This window comes from Mycteria americana, chromosome 4 (assembly GCF_035582795.1).
Source record: "Mycteria americana isolate JAX WOST 10 ecotype Jacksonville Zoo and Gardens chromosome 4, USCA_MyAme_1.0, whole genome shotgun sequence".
Lineage (NCBI taxonomy): Eukaryota > Metazoa > Chordata > Aves > Ciconiiformes > Ciconiidae > Mycteria > Mycteria americana.
The window spans coordinates 79,241,339-79,266,529 of NC_134368.1; positions in this window are offsets into that span (position 1 = coordinate 79,241,339).

Here is a 25,191-nt window from a genome sequence, read left to right on the forward strand (position 1 = left end):
GGGTTCTGCTCTAGAAACCACAAAAAGGTCTTGGTCTTTATCCTGAAGATTCTCACAGTTTTGGAAAATTCTTATGGAATGCCTTGTAGGAGCTTTTAAAGTGCACTATGAACAAAACAGCAGAACAGAAAAGTTGGGTTGCCTAAATATTTAACACAGTGAAAGACAGCTAAATTGCTTTTGCTGTATCACACATCTTATGTGCTCTCTGTGGAACATGTTAGTTCATAGGCTGATAGTTCATAGGCCAGAAAAAAAAACAAACTGCAAAAGTAAAAAACCAATGAGAATATGAAATATTTGGAACAAGAGGGCTCAAACCCAATTGCTTTTTTTGCTTTGCATGATTCTTTCTACAGCAGGTGTGTGGGGCACAAACTCACCTCTGGTGTTTACAGTTCTGTACTCTAAATATCATCATAGAATACCAAAACCCTTTTCTCCTAGTTATGATTAGTAGCTGACAATCAAATGTATATACAGTTTTGTAACATTGTGTGGCAGGATACTGTTATATCAATGAGGCTATGACATTTGCAGGCATAAATTATTAGAAAAAATATGCTTGTTCTGCAGGCAAAGTACTTCTGGAGACTCTACAGCAATTCAATTATTTCCTCCTATTTGGCAAGGGAAATGTAATTCAAAATGGATAGAAATATAATTGTTCATAGTCAAGTATCAGACCAACCTGAAGGATTGTGTTGAAAATTACTAATACTTTGCATACTATCTATCCAAGTTAAAACTCCGATCTGGTTAGACACTGGTGATGCTAGTTTTTTGTATCATCTTTACAGATTAGCGGTCATATAAAAGATGTACTGAACTGATCAACGTGATAATCATAGTTAAGAATTATAGGAAGCTCTTGAGATGTGTGAGATCTGAAAGGAATCAGGAATAATATAAGTAAATAAACATAAGCTTTTCCCATATTGGTCTTGGGGAGAGGAAATCAGTGGATGAAATTTATCAAAAAGGCAGATTGCAGCTCTGGTAAACTGTATGCGGTGTTTTGCACGACTACAATGAAAGTGATGTGAAGGACAGTTCACAGTGCAAAGTGTGCACATTGCTAACAGACTTGCTTCTGGCAAGCAGTAAAGCACTCCTGACCAGCAACAGTGGAAATTAACCATTTGGTCTTTTATATTTTTTCTGACAAGAGCTTACAACCTCTTCACTTCTTCAAGATGCACAAATTATTGCCTCCAGAGGATCTGGTTACTTTATCTTCCCAAGTGTCTCCCTCACAGTTAAGTCAATGACAGCAAATGCTGTTCTTTCTTATCACGTCCCAGTAAAGCTTTTTTTATTCTGGAGACTTGAAACATCCAGCACTACAGATATTGCTGTGAACAGATGGATGCTATCTGTTAATAATAATAACTGTTACTTATTACAATAACTATCACTTATAAACAGAAGCCAGTGCTAAAATTCTAAAATGTTTGAGTAGCATTTTAGGACAATGGAAAATTGTTCAAAACAAATGGATTATCTCATGTTTTCTACCTTATCATATTTCTGGGACCAACTTTCTCTTTAAAAAGTTTTTGTGTGCTTTAGTTTTGACAAAGGTCTCACTTCTGTACAGTAGTCTAATTGTATCAATATAGATTTTTATATTTAATATTCAATTGACAAGGTATGGTTGATGATAAAACACTATTTCTGCTCTTAGCTGCCTGAATATGCAGTGTTGGGGAGTGTGTAACAAGATGCATATCCCTATTTAGAGTCACTCTGTGGCTTCTGGCCACTCTGAAATTATTTTGAACTTTTAAAACCACTGAGGAAAAAAAAACCAAACCACAATTTAAAGTTTGCATCACAGTAATTATTTTATTATTTTACTATATTAAACAGGGAGAAAAAAAGCAGTCAATTATTATAATTTTGCTAACAAAAGAACTCAGGAAATGCTACTTCTCCAATTTCATTTGAAATATCATAGGGTTAGTTTAATTCCATCTAAAATTCCTTTTCAACTACCCCAACTCTACAGAGTTCTGCAAAATGGATTGTGTTACACAGAGTAGGACTCTGGATTAGTCTGTGGCTAGTCTGCCCAGCAGATGGACTTTCGAGCTTGGCTGTACGTCTGGAAAATCTGTCCCTGGAGCACACAAAGTGCAAGAGCTCTATAGAAACCTGTCCAGTGGGACTCAGAAGTCAGCAGCTCTGCAGCAGACCAGGCATGCCACACTGAAGTTCCAAACCCCTCCTCTTCGAGCCCTTTGTACCCCTACTTTTCCCCGAAGGATATTTCCCAGGTTTGCTGTAAGGATCTTTGGAAACCAAAATGCAGCTACAACCCCACTCCCCCATGTTTCTAGGTGGGTGGATGCAGAGCTTGACTTGTGAGACAGGCTTCTAGGAACCATGGCCAAGGGGTGGGTCCTGTGTGGTAGCTCTGAGAGATGCAGGCTCCAGGAAACTTCCTGGAAAACATGAGTGATAGCGTGCAATACCAATACAATAGTATTTTTCTTCGGCGTAATGGTGGCTATATACACTTTGACTCTTAAGTGAATTGTGTGTTTGTTATTTAATTTGAAAAGCTTAAAACACATGTATATGAAAAATGAAACAAACTCACTGGAACATCTTATGAAACCTGAGATTTCATAATCTTTCAAATGTTTCTTCGTTCTTCAGCTGATAAACTGTTACATATATGTGATCTTGGAGGAAAAAGAAATCGTAGCACTACATTGAATACACATGAATTTGCAGTATTGTAGTCAGTTTGAAGCAGAGAGAAGCAAGTGCCTCTTACAGGAAGTGAGGGGCTTATTAGGTTAACATTAATTATATTAGGCTGCGTAAGACTACTTTACAATCCAGCGACAACTACTATTTCACTATAAAACTACAGAAACAATATTGGTTTCAATAACAGTTCAAAATCTCTTAATTTTTACAGAAGGATTAAGCAAACAAACAAAAAAAACCCAACTCGGTTCCCACAAGTGGAGGTTTTAGGAAAGTAACAGTCTATGGCAATCTGATATTTTAATAAGAACTCTCACATTTTGACATTGTCTTTATGCATTTTCAACAAGTATCTAGCTGTACAGGTACAGGCATATAGATACATACCCACATAGTGCGTGCAGACAAGAACTGAAACAACAGGCATTCAGACAGGATAGATAGAAGGAAAAGCTTTCTCACCATGGGCAGAGCCAAGCAGTGTAGCAGGCTACCTAGAGAGCTTGTGCAGTCTGTGTCCTTTGGGGTTTTCAAGATAAAGCCCCGAGCAACCTGACCTGACCTCAAAGGTGACCCTGCTCTGAGCAGGAGGTTGGAGTAGATTCCTCCTGAGGTTCCTTCCAACTTGAATTATCCTATGATGCTAAGATTTTTTTAAAATGAATCAGACAGGTTGAATGCTGAGAATATGACACCTGAAAATTTTCAGTCCTAAACTTCCTTTGCTAAATCTTCCTGTTTAGGCTACATCTTTAAACCAGGACATTTTGAGAGAGTGAGACCTGATGAAAAGCAGAGACAGTATTATAAACACTCTTGCATGTGTTTGTAGTTTGCATATTGCATATCTCAAAGCACATCAAGGACAGAAACAGTCTATTCTCACAGATGTCTTCTGTGAGAAGACACACAATACTTTGCTGGCAATTTAGGCACAGTGACTAATAGTTTAGCTTCTTAGAATATATTGTTGTCTTAAAATACGACACATCCATTTTATAATATTAAGCCTGGAATGCTACAAAAGAATAGTTGTCACCTGATTGCAGTGAAGCTCTCTACTGTAGACTACCTTGATAATTCTGGGATCACCAACAATTGCAACCAGAAGTGTCAGCTGTTACTTCTTTTACTAACTAGAATACCCCTGATTCTCCAAACACAAAGAAAAGTACAAAAGTAATGAAATAAGCATAATGTCTGGGTTAGTCTGATTTTCAGGGAACCTGATGCAGCCAACCCAGAACTTCAGTGGATCTATTCAGCAAGAGAAAAAGGACACCTTCCAGAACTGAGGGCTTTTGGCCGAGGTAATCCCAGTCTGAGTCATTTGAGACTTTGTAATGTTGCTATAATGATAACTTGCTGACGTGGCCATTGTCATAGGCATATCACCCAAAGTTACCTCAGGGAACAGGAGTAAGGGAGGGTAAATACCTCAAACCAATTTCCCACACTTTTGTGCCTTTGCAATATGCCCAGAAACCTTACAGAGGCTTTAGTCGTCTTTATTTCTGTATATGCAAGCACAGGCCAGGCTATAATCTAGCCTTCTGTGAATGGAAAACACTTTAAAAAATAAAAAAGGCTATGAAAGTCATACACAGTTATTTTGAATTATAGAGGATAAATATTTACAAGCTGGAATACAACCTGGATTAATTTATTTTCCTTTCTGGTTCTGACTAGTGTTTAACTCAACAATTTAATTTTATTCAGAGCAAAGCCTTTGTGGTTTCTTATGTTAATTTATTTTCTGGTTTTCCTGGCCTCCTTTAGCTATGTGGTGGTTAGATGGAAGTGAAATTACACTCTGAGACAAAAAATAAGAAAACATTTCTAAATGTTGGATACGGGCATTGTGGGTCCTCAGTTGATCTCATTTGTGACAATTCAGAACCCAGTATTTCATTTGAAAGTACAGCCAATACTGTTGTACCTTGTTCCCCATCTCTGGATAACCATGCAAAATGTAAAATCTTGGTTCATACGCCACCTTGGTGCACAAGTAAAACAATATTTAAAAAATCCAAATACAATACAACACTTCTCTATATTACTTTCTTCCTAATTCTCTCTAACTGTAGAGTTAAATAAGATGGTGAGGCAGAATGTGGTTTTATTTTAAAACTTTCAAAAATATTTAATAAGTATTTAACACATACTTTTAATGTCTTTCTTTTTAAAAAAAAGCATATGTGACAATTTTATAAAGTAAACTTATTGCTCATTATAAAAACTTCAAACTGAGCACCAAATATAGCTTGCTCTACGCTTAAAGCATGTTCTTGAACACTTCAAAATAAGGGTAGCTAGACTGTATCATAAAGAATAGGCCATTATTTTTTAGAATTCATCTTTATTATGAAAAGTGGAGAGTGCTGCAGCATTTCGGTACACTATTCAACTACTGCAGTGCTGAAAAAGTTGACTTCTTCAAACCAGAGACTTATGATAGAGAATTTCTGAACAAGTGCTGTTGGCTCCCTCCAATGGTAGGAGGTTATTATTGCTGGGGCCATGATTTTTCTAGAGAAAAATCTGTTATAGATGGAAACAGCTATCCTAAAGTACCAACAACTTTATAACTCTGGGAAATGCTTCATCGGTTTCCTTATTATGTACTACTTAAATCCCACAAGATTTTTTTTTTCTTTTATGACTTGAACAGTTAAAAAAAAGTCATGAACAGGGGATACTTTTTCTATTGTAAATTAAATCTATTTGAGTGTAAGGAGAAATACACTGATGAAATGTGTTTCTCCACTGATGAAATGTATTTTTCCACCATCAGAGGTGAAGAATTTGGAGAATATTTAGATGATGAAGTGTGAGATTGTGTCTGTTCTACAGTAGATCAGTACTACAAAGATACATTTTTAATGTATTTGGTTTTATCACTTAAGATAGGGCAGTTATTTGCCACCTGTATGAGAGAGAACTTGAAAAGCAACTTGTCAGATCATTTGATTAAATACTAAGCATGGTGTACAAACAAACTCAAATGTTCTTTGTCACTGTTGAAACAAATTTTGCAATGTAGTTCACATTACACAAGATAGAGGATTTTCCTCATCTCTAAATTTAGCCTCTGGTCAAAGACTGAGAATATGAAGCGACTTAATGCCATTGTAAAATGTGAGAACTAAAATCTATTTATTATTTTCAAAGAAGAACCTCTTTACTGGCAATAGGGGACAGCACTTCACAACACTGAATGTAACTGATGCTACTAAGAAAATACCAGGTAAAATGAGAAAAATGTCACAAACTCAATCAGACAAATAAAGAATCATTTTAGGTAAAGATGATTTTATCTCTCTTCAGGAGACCCTTGCACTACTTACAATGCATTAATCTCCTTCAAAACTAGACATATTCTAAGTAACTTACCAACTCCTGAATAGTATTGTGACACAAATTCCTGGTGAGTAGCTAAAAGGTGCATTTCTTTATTTATATGAAGGTCTGTGGAAGAAAAGATTACTGGACTGAGAATATACCTGATTTCTAGTTATCAATATGTATGAATAGTCATGTAATCAACTTCTTAACCCAAAGGACCTTACTACAACTTTTTTTTCCCCCTTTAAATATAGTTTTCTTACAGTCATATGAGTGAGGTATATGGACCACAGTACTTCTCACAGACTCCCAGATGATCTTTCTTGGACACATTTTGTCAAGCATTGATTACTTTTGTGTATGTTAGTTTCTGAAGGTTGTAGTGCTATCTGCTGGCCCTCAACTCTGTATTCCAAACTTTTATGCTGTGTGTCTTGGGGGTTACTACTCTCATCTATTTCATCTCCTGACTTGTGAAGGATAGCTATCAACAGATCTTTTTGTGGGATTCTCAAAAGAATGGAATTCATAATAAATGCTAAAATTTGAGTGCTAAGTAATTCAATGTAACATTACTTGATTCCCCTGACCCTTGTATATTTCTTTTAGAAATTAGACTTTTCGTACATATTGCATTTTTCATCTTTTCTTTTTTTAAACTTGCTCTGTTACCCACCAAAGCATGTCAGCTATTGTATTGCCAGCTCATCCAAATGAATAGACTTACTAAAGAGATTCTTGCCCTTTGTTCCATACGCCCTTCTCTGCAACAGATACTCATTTTCTGGCTAGTGTGTAGGGTTAGGGTTTTGTGGTGGCGTGTGTTTGTTTGTTTGGTTTGCTTTTCCATTGCACAAATATGTTAATGAATTAACTTTGTACATATTGAGTCTCACATCTGCTCTTCAGCTCTTCAGTTCAGACTATACCACAAGAGCCTTAACTTTTGTTTCCCAGGCTCCAACTTCCCTAAGTCCTCTAGTAGGTTGGTTTTTTTCCTACTAGTCTTCAATGGTTGGACCTTCTTTTTCTTCTGTACTGGGAGAACCATAAAAATATTTTACTTCATCCAGCTAGGGAAGAAATCCACTGTCATTACCGATGGTTTTGACTTCTTCCTTTTCATGATTGGTATTGCATGTTTACCGAGGAGAGGAATATGTGGAATTTATGTGGGTATGGTTAAGGGAACAAAAACAGTTAACTATTCAGAGAATCCCTCCAGGAAATATCTTCCTCTCCTGAAGTCAGACAGAACATAAGATTGATAGCCTTGGACCTCTTGAATTACTTCCTCAGCCAAATAATAAAGCTCATAATCCAAATATTGCTGATGACCTGTGTACTACATATTCAAATTTACTTCAGTTTATGTAGTATAATTTGCAAAACATTTCTGAATGTAAGGAAAAACAAGCAGACAGCCAAAAATTCCTACATCAACAAATTGGTAACGAAGACTGCACACTTTTGTGATAATTGAAGCATTCCTACAATAGGAAGTGTGAGAATTTTCAAAGGATTATACTATTAATCACTCTACAGCCATATAGTAACAGACAATCCTTGCACAAAGAAACTACGGTCTAATGTTCCAACAGTGCAGAGATGGACAATATCTCTTTAAATATATCAGTTGTCCTGATCTCTTCAAGCAATTAGGTATTATTGCCTTCATATTCAAGCTCTTCCTGATGTTCTTGACAGCAACATCATCCCTTATGCCATATGTTCTAGATTAAGTATATCTGTTAAAAAAAAAAAAAAAGGTGATGGATGGTCTCTTTGCTTTTAATGGATCACAATGCCTTTCTGAAATAGCTGATATAAAATTTCTGGGTCCTGCATCTGAATTTGTCTTCCATTTTTAAAGCACTTTCCTGGATTTTTCTACTCTACCAGTGCTCCCAGATCCACTACTGCCTCCTAAAATGCACTTGACTCTCCTTCCTCATTGCTGCCTTCTGTTTTGGGAATTCCCTGAAAGTAATCTGAAGGGTTACTTTCTCCTCTGCTCTCAAATCATAATTCAAGACACATCACAGTTACTATGATTCAATTATTAAAAATAGGTATATCCTACCCACTTTCCTCCCCACAAACCAACTGATGCTCTGTTCAGAGGGTCAATACAGATATCAACCTCTTTGCCCTGGAAACCTTTGAACAAGGATTATTGACAGAGTTGTATATGCTCACAACATCTGTCACAATGAGAAGAAATGATTGCACATAAATAAAAAATGATAAAATCTTGTTATACAATGCAGCACTTTTTAGATTCTTTTGACATCTTCACTGGAACAGTCACTTTAGTGGGGACTGAATTGCTTAAAAATTGTATAATATGAACACAGAAAACCCTTACACAATCTAAAAGCAGTGATGTTGACTTATTAAAACTCTTGCAAATACTATGCATACTATCACACGAGTGCCTACACAAAATTAAGAATTCTTGGTTTCAGGATTTTAATTTTCATGAATTTATATAACAAGGTGAACATAAGCTCTTCTTTTTTAAAATACTTAGTTTCTTAATTTCTAACTTATTCAGTTTTCAGTATGATATGAGCAAACTTATTATTGATTATCATACTGGATAACCAACTTACAGCTGTAACTTTTAATAAGAGATGTATACATTCATTAAATGTAGAGTTTTCCAGCTACCAATAAATGGTATAATTCTGCGAACTCATGCACACTGTATTAGTACTAGGAGGTTTGTTGTTTGTTTGTTTGTTTTAGCAAACGTGAGGTTGGTTATTAATGGAAATTGTTCTCCTACATCACTGAAATTGTGGAGCATCCTGGTAGACTTTTGGAAACAAACAAGAATACTTTTCTGCATAGGTATAGTGTACCCCACACTATAAAATGCAAAGTTGAGAGACATTGAGATTCATTTCTGCCCTTCTCCCAGCTTCCTTGGAAAAGCATGATCAGGCAATTAAAGAACTTGAAAGACAGTTCTATCAAAATTTACTTACTGTTTTAGAAGATAAAGCAGTTTAGTAGAGAGCTTTCTAGTGAAATTTGATGTTGAAAAGTGAAAAGCTTCAAACATTAAATGTTCTGTATGTTCTAAAGGCATGTCAATGGAAAACTAAATTTTATGGGAGGAAAAAAAAGTGTTTTAAGTGTCGTGTAGGGGTTATTTTGACATTTTAAACAACAAAAATCCATGGAGTGCTATACAATGTACATCTAAGACAAGCAGAACTAATGCTTCTGAAACTTAAACAGGCTTTTTGTGGCTCAGACAGTTCACTTTTGCTTAAAAAAACCCCACAGGCAACAGTGTTTTGAGAAGCAAATGTCATGGCTTAATGTTTGTGCAGAATTCCTGAGGAATAACTGTCTTAGGCAGATTAGAAGGGGGCTTAGAAGACATTGTAGGTCTATACCTTCAAGAAAACTTCGTATGTGGGGAAATGACAAAGTTTTGAAGGTCCAGGATTGGCAGATTATTATGGATCATTATGGAGGAAATGTGTTGCTCAGGATAGAAACAGGGAAACTCTTGGTTTCTTCTGTAAAAACTACCAACTAGCACATATTTCCATATTATTTTACTACCTATTATTCACAAGAAGTGGAAAGCATCTTACTAATTCTCAGAGTAAAGAATTGCTACGTGTCAGAAAATTACAGCTACTGAAAGATGTGTCTTTCTCTCCTCTGCAATCCATTATTGTACCCCTCTCTTGCCTCCTAGCACCAAAGGGGAATCTAAGAGAACAGGCACACACAGTTTACTGATGGAATTCGATCTTCTGCACGTAGCTCAGTAAGGAGTAGAACTAGGGTCCAAGCAGCAACATAGGGTTGACGAGACACCTCAAAAACTACTATTACTTTAACATAAATACATTATTTATAAGACTATTAAAATTGTTTAAGCTACAATATAAGAGCGGGCTCACCTAATTTTTCCATATCTTTGTAATGGTTGTGGTAGCCTACATGAAAAAATCAAATGCCACCTTCCATTCTTACCTTTGCAGAAGCTGTGTCTGCAAGAAAGTTGGTTTTGCTATTTTCTGCTATTCTTTGAATTTGGCTGCCTTAGCAACCACTTGTTCTGCCAAGTTACCTGTGTTGATAATGTGGAGTGGTTACTGAAGGCCACAGTACCTAAAAGAGGTTGTGAGAATCAGAAATGAGTAGTTGCAGGTATCTTATTTATTTATTTTAATCTGTCCATAGGCAAAGACTTGATACTGAATGTAAAGTAGGTGTGAGGTGGTGAGGAGGCTTTAAGATCCTTTCAGGTAAAGGAAGCAACTAAGTTCTTTTGAGCTGCCTTGGATGTTTTTTTATTATTATTTTCAGAATCTATTCCTTATATATAAAAGACATTTTTAATATGTTCAGTACATTATGGATGTAAATAATACTACAGAGTCAATCAGGAAAGACATACTCAACAGCTGGAAAACAGGCTCCTAGACAAGAGATAAGAGCAAAGGTATAGGTGGAAGGCAGATGTGATCTATCTAGAAACTGCATCTACATTCAAATTAGAGTAAACAAATTCTTCTACAGTTAGCTAAATCATAATCATTTAAATCAGAAATAATTTTTTTTGGAGGAAAAAATAATCAACTGTGAAAGGAAACAAAAAAGAAACCAATCCAGGTGTGGCCAATGTTAGGGTATAAAAGGTAATATTTCTGGCAGCTGGGGCTAGCAACCATCCTTGTACATCACCAAATTCAACCTTTTCTAGCTGAATATTGAGAGCTATGATTATCTGAATTCTAAGGACAAAATGTAAAATGTTCCTACTTGTGTAATGCCGGTGTTAGCTAATGCTACAGTATAAATCTCTCTCCCTCTCTTTGGCTTCTGTAAATTACTAGGAGAACTAAATTCTCATGACAGCACTGTCAGAGTTGGACCTGGTGCCAGCAAGCCTTTCTCATGCAGTTCTTCACTCTCACCTTCAAAATGCAGTTCCTGCGGAGGTGTCACTGAGCTAAAATGCGATATGCAGAGACCTCTAGAGACTGGAAAGCTAAACTACACCTAATGACATGCAGATATAGTTCAGTGGTGTGTAGTAATGAAATCACTTGGGGAGCTATAAAGCAGACTATAAAGAGAACAAGGTAACATTCAGACTGTTTTAATCCGTGTGGTAAAAGTCGTGTTCTTGAAAGTGATATCGTTTAGGTTATTTTCTCCAAAGGTAGTCAACAAAGGTAAAATACATCTCATTTTTATGATTTAAAAACAAAACAAAACAAACCCTAAAAGCATTAGATACTTTCCTTATGTAAAAATACAATGTTAAATAACAGAATCTTCAAAATAGCTGTGACTTCAATTACTATGCTACAAGCTCCTGAAATTTGGAATTCATTTGTGAACCCATTGATATATAAGATTGTGCTTGCATCTCTTAACATTGTCTGAGAGATGCCACAGGGTTCCGGTTGAGTTCAGAGCTAATTACAACTCTGAAAGAGACCATTGCAGGATTGTCATTAGCCATGCTTATAATTCAGACCAAGGTGTTACCTCATTTATTTTCCCAGTGAGCAGCTCTTGATATGTTTGACCATGGAAAAATGTGCTCACCTTGAAGTACACTGAAGCTTGCAACTGTAGCTACAGCTTAACCCCTGTGTTGCTGCTTCTGTACTTTGCAGTGCTATTCAATTTCTTCAAGTTCTCAGCTGTGTGCTGTATAAGAGTCATCGCTTCAGTGAGTCCTTTTTTATGTCTGTTTGAGCACAGGGGATTTGACTTAGAAACAGAGAGCATATCTTTGTCAATGATCTTTGGCCTGAAGTGGTCTTTTACACAAGTGTGACAGTGCATCCTCTACGTTTTTTCTTAGGCCTTGCTTGTGGATGTACTGCTAATATCAACTATGGGCATTTCAAAGTTCTGATTCTGTAGAGATGGGGCACAGAGAAAATTGTGGTTTTTCTGGTTGTTGAAAGACCATGATACAGATCCAAAACTAGATCCTAATTATTTCAACACAAAGTGTTGCCGCATTCAATTTTTTAAAGTCCTTGCCCAAAAGTGGAATTGACAAAGCCAACTTACCAACTCTCTGTAATGTATGCAGAAAAGCAGAGTTAATTTTAGAATTAAATGATAGCCAGATGTAGGTAGGCATCAGTGTCTGGCTTTTCAGGTCTAAAATACTTGATAACTTTAGGTTTTGCTAACGTTACTTCATGGAGCTATCCCTGTCTCAAGCAATTTTGATTGCTAGCATGGAAAACTGGTGACTGCATCAAGGTAAACAAAGATAACTGTTGACATTATGAAAGCAGACAAAGTAACATAAGCCTAAATTTCAACTCTAGAAATTAGTTTTCGTTTGGGATCTGCAATATTTTCCATATCACAGCTACTTTTTTTGCCATTTTCACTATATGCATGAAAGCTGTCATGTGCATGTCTAATGTCTGTAATGTCTGTGATTGTATTATACCTACAATGAAACTTTAAAAGTTTATTCCTTGAAATTCTTTGTCCTTCAGGCTGTTACATGGGTTTTTAAGCCAAGGATTCTACATTCACTTAAGAAGTCAATATGAATGTCTAATGAATGTCCAAGAGAGCTTGGGAAATTAAAGGTCTTGCTCTTAAAATTGTATAACAAAAGCAGAATTTCACTTTTTGATACTTACTACTCTGTGAATTAGACTTTCTCTTTTTGTCTAGAAAAATAGAAGAAATAAGAAACAGGCCTATTAATCTGTCCTCAAATTCCCCTATGAACAGAATTTCTAAAACTTCTCTCAAAGAAACCTACCTAGAAAATGAACTTGCCAAATAAACGCTGAAGATAAAATACAATGTGTGGGAGGGAAACTAATCTGCTAGACTATGTCTAAAATAGTTCATTAGAGTTCAGTGGACCTTTTTCTCCCAGAAGATTTAAGCCTTGCTGAGGGCAGGCTGGAAGGTACTTTGTGGAGGCGGTCTGCCTTGAGATGTGTGTACATAGACACTGCAAAGGTAGAGGTAATTTTCATAGGCTTTCAAAATGCATTTCAAGAAATTGTGTGTGTACTGACATCCAAACTTTCAGGGTCACTTCTCTGAGAACACTCATTTCATGCTACCAGTCTTCATGAACAGCAGTACTGTCCTTCAGGAGAGAAACCGGTACGTTTGATACATGTTTGTAGTCATTAATTGTAAGGTGCATTGACTTTAGCTTTGCTTTGAGCATCCAACTAGAGGTACTGAAAAATGTGCTCATTATTTTGCACATTTTCATCTAAGTACTGATCTGGTGGTTGGTGCGTCACTACCTGTCAGTTCTTGTGTTCATCTACGGTTTCGCCTGTGATGAACTTTAATTAGATGCACTGGGGCTTAAACAGCTTTTTTTTTTTTAAGTCTAACTGCATGACCCTATGTTTTTTACTTTTCCCATAAAGTTAACAAAAGATGCACCTGTGGGAATAAGAGGCATTGATTTCCACCCTCCCTCCTTGCCTGCCATCAAACCATCTTTTTTGGGTCTTCATTTCAGTAAGTTAAAAACAGGCAAGAGTTCAGACTTCAGAGTACGAAAGGAAGATAAGTACTGAATTGATACCTTTATATCCTTGAGTGAGCTTTTATGAAATCTGAAGGTCTATGGTATAAAAATAAAAAATCTAGTAACTCTAAAGTATGGTTATTAAATGGCTTTTCTTAAAGCAAAAAAAAAAAAAATTGGATTGTGGTGTTCTTTTTGTTTCAGTGGATTCTTCTGAGTTAATTGTCAGGAATAGATATTGAGTTAAAATAAAACAGATGAGTTTAAAAAAATTAACTAGTGAGAAAGTTAGAAAAAAAATTTAAATACTCATAATCCTGAAAAAAAAAATTTAAAAATTAAATGAATGAACCCAATGAATTTTTGACAGATTTCATTTCAGGATCAGTTACTGTCTATGTCAAGTCTTTACAATAGTTACACTAGGGATATCCTGCTGGGTGCTCTGAACATCTCATCCGGTAGATGAGAATGTCCCAAGTAGATAAAAATTTTGCAACCAAAAATAAGAAAAAAAGAAATTGAGCTCATCTGTCCCATTTTCGCCAGGTTTCCAGGTCACTGTTTTAAAGTATTTTAAGACAATATCTTTTCTTCTGCCTTCTTGAAAATACAGTACTGAAGTTGAAAGTCCTGGTTGCACTTTGTGAAGGGACTAAGGTATCTACTGCACTTCTGATTCCTTGTCAAGAAAGTCCTGTGTAGGTTAGGAAGAACTGAGTAGGAGTCTCACTTCCTTGTTTAGTCTTGAATCTTGTACCTTATGTGGTTGTTTGAGTAAGACCCAGACTGTAAATAATGTATAGTTCTGGTAGAGTAGTCTGGAGACCAGTATTTAACCAAGTCACTCTCTGCTTCTCTAGGTGGCTTGGACATGCATGCATATGCAGGAGCACCTGAACTGATCTGTGCATCTATCTTTTGCCTAAGTTTCTTCAGAGTCACTAGTTTAAGGAGAGAGGAGAGCGTCCTAATCACCAGGCTATGCTGGGAGAGGGGAGCACACTATGATAAAGTGGTGCAAGGGTTTATGAACAGAGAGCAACAGAAGTATGCCTCTAAAGTCTACTGGTAGGATCAGTCAAAACTGAAAGAGGCTAAATTTCTGTTCCACTCTTTACAATTTTCACATTAGACAGACATTGGATAAATGTGACCAAAAAAAATGCAACGGGGGGAAAGAAGGGAGTCTTATTCCTTATATTAATAATTAGTCCATAATCACTAGGCTCAGCAAGTTTGCGCAGCATGCACTTCTTCTAGTCCAAAGGCTACTATGTAAAAGGCAAATATTTCTACTGCTACTACCATCGATCATCTGTCTCTGTCAGGGAGGCCACAGCATTCTTTTTTGCCACCCCATGTTTTCAATTTTTCTATGTAGCTTAGAATGTATTGCACAGATTTTACTTAATTTAGAAGTTAACTAAAAGATCTTATTTTATTGAAGTAAGAATGAAAAAACTGACACTATCACTGAGCAGCAGGAAGCTACTCAGTAAAAAGCTGCAGATAAAGAGAAAATACTATTTGAAGTTTTATAGATTAATACCTTAAATGCATGAAGTCCATTGACTTTTGGAACTTCACCAGAACAAAATTGACTGATTACCTGTATTGGTTGTCCAATTTTTGAGAATGATGAAATTCGATGAATGAGCTAAGAATGACCACTGTTGGCTTTCAGGCAGTCTTTTTGAAAGTTGCTGAAAATAATTCAAGACATAAGTCATTTGTCGTGGTATGTTTAATGAGGGAATAGAATTAAAATAAACAGTTCCTGATACATCCAAAATAATGTTTGGGTAGAGTTATGGCGATATAACGAAAGTCTAACATTGCAGTAATAATACAATAAGATGATCATGAGTCCAATTCTGGGTTTATAGCCAAATGTCAAGTCAGCAGGATTGTAAGTTGAACACTGTGTAAGCCTACTAACACCTATGTCCAAAGTCAAAATGGAAATAGTTAATGCACTGACTAAAAAATTGTCACCTCTTTAGGCTGTTGGCACATCTGGGATGAAAACCATAACTGCTGAGCTAAGGTAGATGATGTTCTCCTCCATCCTAAATATATTTATCTTAAGGAGATTCAGGGCAAATATTTCTGTTACCATTCTATGGCATCATATTATAGCAGTAGCCTCTCGGTGATTCTGAACTAGGTTTCTATAAATCTGTTATTTCTATAAAGCTCTGGAAGAGGAAAATAAACAAAAATCTCCTGTGTCTCAGGTAACCATTATGCTATATTTACATTTAGTATCTCTAAGAGGCCTCGGTTCTCAATTTGGGAAAAGCCATCTTTTCAAGAAAGAAATGCTTTGTTGCAATATTTCTGACTTGCACAAGATTTATTGCTATTGTATTGTATTTTATTCAGATACAGATTCACCGATTTTCATAACTTCAGAAGTTCTTCAGAATTTAAAATGAAAGAAATTTAAATATTTGCAGTGAAAATTCAGACAAATGTCTTAAATGTTTGCGTTGACTGTACTGCAAATGCACCTGAAGTAAATGGAATTACACTGTGGGTAGAAAAACATAGCTGTGAATTCAGCTCTGCTACTTCGTTTGTGCTAGCAGTTGTCCCAAGCAATTCAACCTAACCTACACGTAAATATATAAAGGCAAGCCATCAGCAGGTATAAACATAGTTGTAGTCTTATTGATTGAAAGTTAGGAACTTTTTAACATCAACTATTTTATAGCAGCTTCAAAACCCCAAGATAAAGACTTTCAGAGACTAAGCTGCAGAATGCAAGCTACCTTGTCAGCCACAGTACAACGCAATTTCTCCCTCGTTTTGTCCCTCCACTCCTGTTTCACCTCATAATTTTTTCATCAACACTGGCCACAAAATGAGCCTGTTCAGCTTGAAACTAACTCTAAGAAAATACCTTTTGTCATATATTAAGCATAATGGTGCCAGCAAAAAGTGAGAGATGTCTGTAAGGCCTTGTGTAACAGCAGTATGGCAGCCACAGCTTGGATGCTCCTTGCTGCCTTGGACCCGTACCCCTTGAGTCGCACACGTTTGCAAGCGTAAGACACACCAATTGCTGAAAGTAGCTGCTACATACTACTCCTGTGTCCTCCTTAGACTTTATGCTCACACTGGTCATCCCCCAAGACAAATGTAACTGCTTGTAGTGTGACACTATAGAGAAAGCTGATCAGGTTTGTTTTGGATAAACTAGTAAGACAAGGGTGTAAGGGTTGATGGAAATATGACCTACTTCCATTAGCAGGGCTGCTTGAGTAGTTATCCTCATTGCTTACAATATTGCAAAGTGAATGCACGAGCCAGTCTTCAGGAAGATTATAGCGTTTAAATATTTGTAAAGATGTAAATGGAAACGTAAGATGGGTGACAATAGAGAATCACTCCAGTGGATTTGCCCCAGGGAAATGGTATTGTGCTCCTTTGGCAGCAGTCGCTGGAGATAGCCTTTCAAAGATATGGACTGGTATAGATGCTTTCTTCTGGATAAGCCTTTTATATATTTCTCTTTGACATAAAAGTTCTGTCAAAGTATGGAGTGGTCCTCCAAGGGTTATTTTGGTTTATTTTGTTCCAAAAGAATAATTTCAGCACACAGAAATCCGTTACTCCCATGGCAGTTAGATTTGATGCTATTTGAAACACAAACAAGCAAACAAATCATAGAAGTTAAACATAACTGTGTGCTCTAGAGTTGTCCATGTAACATTACATAGCTGCGGACTTGTCCTGTGTTTTACTGAAAGTCCATTCCTCATGACAAAAACCAGAGTTGCAAATTATTCAGTCACGTGTATGACTAGGGAAAAGCAGATACTGCTAAAGCTGTGCACTTCCATGCACAGTTCTTCAGTGTTCTGCAGTACTAACCCAGAAACGTTTAATAGTCACAAGGGAGAAATTAACTGAAGTGGAGAAAACACTGATTGGCATATTAATAGTAAGGTTGTAAGGAACTGGATGAATCGGACATAGCAACTAGTTGTGTTGAAAAGGGAGAGTATCAGGCTGCAGGAATGTTACTAGAATAAATCTTAAGTCATTTAATTAGTTATCTTGGCACACAAGAAGAAGGATGGTGTAAATGAAATTTACTAATGACACAAAGCTGGAAAGCCTTGCCTTGACAGAAAAGAAAGAAAATATCAAATAAAAAACCTACAGGAACTGAGTAAGAAATGTGGGATGAAGTTAAATACTATAAATATAGATTGCATTTGTATTACAGGCGAGTATCATTCATTCTGCCATGAGAGTGACCAACTTAATTTGATTGGAAGAAATAAAACAAGATAAGTCTAAAATTCTAAATCTATTGCATAGGATGGATGTATAATATTAATTCTCTTTCCAGGCACCCACTTTCTTGGAATTCCTTCCAATTGCTATATACACCCTAGGAAAGGGCTTCCTAAGGGTAAAGAGTTGTGTGTCAGGTGTCTGCTGGGTGGCTGTGGAGATATTTGAAGCTTTTAAAGTGTAATGGTGGTGGATAAAATCTCTAATTCTTTCTGCCTACCCAAAACAAATCTGGTTTTGCATTACTGTATGTCATCCTGTGTCGTCATCCCCCCCCATCTAGTCAGTGTTTTCCAATAGTTATCCAGAAGCATTTAGCAATCAGTCGCATGAGGACCAAAACTGTATGTCCACTAGCAGGCTTAAAAACCAGAGAATTAGTTCTTTCCATTTCTTTGTAAAGACGACTAGGCCTTAGGTTCACAGCTAGATCTGAATGAACAACCTCTGTGCACCCCTCCACAGCCCAGATGACTTCGGGCAGAACCAGCGTAGGTTAATTAATTGAACTGGAGGCTAATTAATTGAACTGGAGAAAACACTGATAAGCATGTCAATTATAAGATGGTAAGGAACAGGATGATTTTTGCTTTAGAAAGTCCTAACAAAAAGGCTCCAAAGTTAACTTGGAAACCCCCAAATATTTTTTTTCCCCTAGAAACAAGCTTTCATCAAAATTAAGGGTACAACAAAACTTTTTTTTTTAATTTTATAGTTTAATTATTTTACCTTAAAGAGCTTTGATTCTTTATTATGAATATATATAAAATGAAGTGTTTCTGTATGGAAACATAAAGATAGTGGAATCAAAGTTCTCAAAACATGGAAGTAGAACATTTTAGATATAGAGAAAATATCTCTTGAAAAGAAAAAGTTCATGTTATTTCTTGCTAGAAATTTCCTTCTCCCCTTTACCATTTTACAATCATTCCAAATAATGGCTTACAATTAAGTGAAGGGTGCTATAATGATATTTCACTTCATTACATTCTACATTTACATGGAATATGAAGTACAGAGTAGGGGATTGCTGAACAGCTTAATTTAAGTATTGCAAATATTCCTGAAATGTTGCATTTTGTGTTGTGGGTAAAAACCAGAATGAGAAATATTTACTGCTAAGGGTTGATGAGGATTTTTAAAGGAGAGCAGCATTCATAGCACTGTAAATATGTTGAAATAGTACTACAAAGTATAATAATCCTGTTTACTAAAAAGGAATTCAGAATGTGTAGTAAAGAGACAGATGCCAGCAGTATAGGAACCATGGGCATTAAGAATAAGCATGTCTTTTTCTAGCGCAAAACATTTTAGTTTCATTCTTCAGAACCTGTTACTGAAAGTGTTCCATGAATACCAAAACACTATCTCCACTTTTCAATTTATATCCTTCAGAGGAATTTATTTCCTTCTTAATGAGTCAATTGTAATCAATACTTGCAATGAATTACAGCCATGTTCTTCAACATAGCTCCGCAGGGAGATCTACAGCACACAGAACAGTCTGTTGAGCACCCAAATTGTTTGCAATAGATTACTGACTACTGTGAACTTTTTCCTGTGGGCTTAAGGTCAAACAGTTAGAAACACAAGCTTTAGTCTGACTAAGGATTGGAAAGTGACTTTTAGACAACCACTTATTGCACAAACCCACTATCATAGTGACATAATGGCAGTCATTTTGAGGTTGGAGAATTAACTGTAAACTTGTAATCCCCTCAGCTAGCAAGTTTCAAGCACCTCTGTCCATTAGCAGCACTTCAGTGCAGCAGCAAAAAAAACCCACCACCACCAACTAAAACCAGAACTGTACTGACATTAAGGTCCTTCAATACAATCTTTAATACTCTTAGATCTTGTTTTTAATTACTGTAAAATAAAGTAGTGATAGGATATATAAAAATCTGTGGAAAATCTGGTATTTCTGGTGTATTTTCTATGTTTATTTACCTGTTTTGTCAGGGCTCTATTGGAATGGAAATAATGAGACCTTTTCTTTACTTGCTAATGAGAATTATCTTTTCATATGAACTCAATTGCTTTCAGCATCCTTATCAACAATTACCTCTGCATAAGGGCATCTTTCCATTATGGCCTTTCCTTATTTGTCATCCTAATTAGACTTTTCTTTTCAGAAGGCTTCTGAGAGATGAAAGAATGACATTGACATAATTATCAGTCTATCTCTTTTTAAGGAGCTGCCTACCCACCAGGTAAATTCAGGATACCATACCTATTAGCTATTGCACATGGAAGCACTAAGACTCGAAGTTTATTTCAGCACATTGATACAGAAATAATTGGTATTGTGCAATTAAATCTCATCATTAAGTTTTCCTTGTGACAAGGAAAGTGACAAGTGGAAAATATAGGCTAGTTACTTGCTGATTGTTTCCAAAATTGTCAGAAGTTTGACTCCAGATAGCATACGGTGTTTTAGAAGTAGGATATCCCAATCTTTTCCTGTATAAAAGCCCTACTGTGAGTTAGCAAAGCAACCTCAAAATTTAAAGAAGTGTTTTGTTCAGGGAGAAGCATATGGGATGGAAATAGATGAGGACAGAAAACAGAACGAAAAGCGCATGCTGAGATTTTGTGTTCTCCAAACCAAGTAGGAGCAGCTGGTTGTTTGATGCCCAGGCCTGTGGAACTCAGGAGAGAATGGAAATATTGGTGAATCCAGTTGCTGGTTGAAGGCCTGGGTTGGTATTTCTTTTTGTGAAATAAGGAATCTAGAGGCTTTCAGTGACTTGTCTGGGATTGCCATTAAGCATTCTGTTTTTCTTCATCTCCTGTTCCATTGGACAGAAACATTCAGGTTGATTTCCCTCTTGGACTCTTAAAAAGACCCTCAAGAATGTAGTAATGTTTTATTCTTGGCAGTGTTGGTTTTACTCTCCAAGCCTCCCACATGAAATTCTTCCAACTGCTAGACATGTTATTGTAGCAATAACTTAACATACTGGTTGCATAATCTGTAAAATGCCACAGACCTGCAAAATGCAAACAATACTCCTGTTTTGAAAAAAAGTACAGTTGGCCCTTTGGAGAACGCCAAACATACTTATCTCCAAATGATTTCCTTTTCCTTAAATATCTAGTACTCTTATCTTTCCAATGTCCAGTGGTGTACTACCTCTCTTTTCTTCCACACAGCCAGTTTCTAAAACTCAAAGCACCTCAGCAGCCAGGGCTGTCAATATCGATGGACTTTCTGTGTTTCTCTGGGGACCTTCAGTTGCCATGTGGTTCTGTGTCATTTTTCTACCTTGATAACAGACACATAAATGTAATCAAACATACAAGTAAAAAAAATCCAGTGTATCATATATTATTCATTTAATGGCAATAAGCTTTCATTAGAAACAGATTTCCTCTTTTCTTAGTCTTTTAATTATTAATGAGAGCACTTACAGAAATAACTGGAAAAATTATCTAATATTGATTCGTTTCTATAGTCTACAGAACGTGAATGTGAACTCTGATGCTTTATGAATCGGGATTTAGTAATTTTCCTAATTTTCTTCACAGCCAGCATTAATACTGAAATAGTGCATAACACTGTATTTTCTCATGCTTGAACAACTGTACATATTCTATATTCTTGTAGTGTAGTGTGCCAATGTCCTGTGAAGTCACGTAGGAGACTCATACCAAGAGGTATGTATGTATGTCTCTAATCATACTCAGGATGAGCCATACTGAGTATGATTACTTAGTATATAATGTTTTCTGCCATCATCAGACAATTAGAGGCAAACATGATCATTCAAAGTGTCTAGAGCATATGCAATTTTGGCATGGAAATTTAGGGCATGTAAATGCATATTAGCAGACTGTCCTCCATTCTTCATTCTCTCCACAAACTATTTTACTCTTTCTCACAGGCAACAATTATTGTGCATGTGCTCCATCAAACTTCATGCTATCCTCTTCCTTTCCATGAAATGTGGACAAAATTTAAACCAGCTTGAAGCTGAGCCTAGCTCTTGATGGAATCCAAGACAATTTAACTTTATAGAGTAATTCCACACTTTTTGCTGCCAGAGTGTAGCTAGGTGTTACGTCAAAAGGGGGATCAGAAATCATACCTTCCAGCTTACCTTTCCTAAGTTAAGCATCCTCAAAGAAGGAATGTGTATTCCAAACTGTAAGTCCTGGAAGAGGTGTCTAGATTGTATATGAAACAGTTCTGCCTCCTCTGAAGATTAACAATTCCACTAGATTTCTAAGTGTTGGGAAGAGCTATTCATAGCGTTTGTTGAATTTATAGGTATTGAATAGAAATGGTAGGTAGTTCAAGATTAAGAACACAGAGATCATGTTTAACTTGTCTTTCTATCAGGGGAACAAGTTTTATTATGATAACCATTTTTAAAAGAAAGGAAATCAAGTTATTCTGCAATGTCTTGGGATACTTTGATTAGTTCTGCTGACAATTTTTCAGCAGCAAAATTACCCACCTCATAATATTTCTTATCTGAAATTATAGTGTAACATACATAGAATATGATGTACAATTTATGCTGTATGGAAGATGAAGCTATGAAAGTTTAATATTTAATCATATTTTGATAAATCAAAGTAACATCATATGTTCATTATATATATTTATACATTGTTATAAAATACTTTATACTTAATGTTGTCTGACTGCTCATAACTTACATGCAACTCTTAAATAACTAAGAAATGGGAAAGTATACTATGAAACTACTCAGCAGATAAAAAGTGCGGCTGCTGTAACATTCTGTTCTGCTATCGTAATAGTTCTATAAAGGTAACTTACCACCTTTTTAAGGAAAATAAGCCCACACAATGAGGCTCCTATCTATGCATCGTGTGCTTTTATCAGCACCCAGCTTGCCTGGGCACAACACTCCAACTGTGTTGGCAGAGCCATAAGCCAGTTTAAGGTCGACCAAGATATTTCCAGCAAGGCCTTCAAAGCATATAAGGCTGTCACATGCTAAAGTCTTTTTTTATCCATATTTTTATATGTTCACGTCTGCTATTCACCATAAGTCCAGCTATACAAACATCAGTATTAGAAAATTTAAGGACAAGAAAGCAAATGCTGCAGCAGTAGCAGAGAATATCAAAGTTCTCTTTTTATTTTGCATGGATGACAGATAGATGAGATATTAACTGTTGCTAGTGAAGGACAGAAGCTTTTCTATGCATGACCTGGGTAAATTTTAAAAGGAAGCATATACACTGAGGATATATTTAAGTAAAGGTGTATGAGAGTTATGAGTTGGAGCCAGTGTCAGGTGTGATAGAGTAGAAAGCAGATGTCAACTGATGCAACTGAAGCACATGGAAAAAATAGTGATTCTCACAAAAACATCAATTTGAAAATCACATACATTTATCAGCATATGTATGGTTTTGTTAAAAAAAAAAATCTACAAAAAGTTACCTGTGCAACTATTCCAAATTTCCACCTCCAAATCTCATCACCAAAAATCCATTTTATTATCTGTTATTAATGATATTGTATTTAAGACAATTCTTTTGTTTAAATTACTTTTAAAGCTCTGGAAAGAGTGCTGCGAGATGTCTGTTTTCTGCTGACCCAGGTTGATATAAAAAATTATGAATTGGGGGGAGATTCATGTAATATTTTACATCACTCTAAACGTAGGAAAATTATCATTTTTCCAAAGCAATTCAAACACAAGACTGATTATTACTAGGTTCGTAAAGTCAATATTACTTTTGAATGAGTGAAGTACAGATATATATCACTACAAGTGTATGCCCGCAATCTTTTTAGTAAGAGTTTAAAAACATTCAGTCCTATAAGAGTGATATTAAAACCAAACCAAAACAAAAAGCCCCACCATACTCAGAGTTTTCATTTGAAGTATGAAATTGAAAGAGGATTAGCAGGAGGAAGAGAGAGACAGAAGGCATAAATGGGTCACTTTGTACTAAATTATTTTCCTGTGTAGAAGTGAAAACATGGGATTTCTCAACACCTTTGGCATTTGAGGCTTCCACTGGTGATAAATAAAGGAAACTGAGAGCAGACAGTTTCACGATGAACAGTGGGAGTTTTGTCCTTTGAGCAGCAGATCACAGACTTCTGGTACTCCTTGCCAAAGCAGTTGTAGATGCAAAAAGTATATATGGTTTCAGGAGGAGAATGGGCAGTCACTTAGAAAAGGGTTTCTAAATGGAAAAAAAACCAAAAATAGGATCATCAGATTCCTAGAGATGAAGATGATCAGAGGTTAGGAGAATATTAGAGGGGAGGTATCACATATTCTTACTGCCTTCTTACTCTTTCCTAGACATTTTCTTTTGGGTCATGTTTTGGAAGGATATAGGAATAGACCCTTGGTCTGAACTAGTGGATGTGTCCTGATATTTTTGTGATACAAAAAATATAAACAGACTTAGTGTATCTTGTACCACTCCTAAAATCTGCCCAACTGTGTGTGTGTAAAGTGATCAAGCCTGTGTTTAGCAGAACGGAGTCTTGCCTCTTTGGTTAGGTGTTATCCAAGTTAGCATCCAGTACAGCTGGGAACATAGATAAATCTTATCTCATAGAGTCATGGAATAGCTCAGGTTGGAAGGGACCTTGAAAGATCATCTGGTCAAATCTTTAATGGGAAAGGAAGCCTAGATGAGATTATCTAGCACCCTGTCCATTGCATCTTGAGAACCTCTAGTGATGGGGACTCTACGATGTTCCTGGAGAGGTTGTTCCAGTGAATGATTGCTCTCACTGTAAAAAATTTCTTTCTTGTATCAAGATGAACCCGCTCCCAGTGCAACTTGTACCTATTGCCCATGTTTTCTCCATGTGGTTCTTTGCGAAGAGACAATCTCCATCCTCCTTGTAGCTGTCCTTTTGGTACTGGAATTGTGTGATGAGGTTTCCCCTGAGCCTTCTTTTCTCCAGGGAGAAAAGGTTTCCCCTGAGCTGCCTTTTCTCCAGGGAGAAAAGACCTTAGTCCTTCAGTCTTTTCCTCACAGGGCACGTTCTCCAGCCTGTTAATCATCTCAAACACGGTAACCTTAAACTATTGCAAAAGGCTTCACGATTTTAATTATCCCAAAGCAGGACTAAGTAAGACTAAGTTTGGCAAAAGGACTTTGTACTATAACTTTGATATTCTTTCATATTAGTTTCATTATAATCAAGAAAATACCTTTTTTATTTTTGTTCCTCTGACACAATCATGGTCTATTTTTGCCATATTAAAATTCTTCTTTTAAGTTTCATGAACTTTAAAATTGAATCTGTTATGGAAGGTAAATGTGAAGAAAAGTGGTAT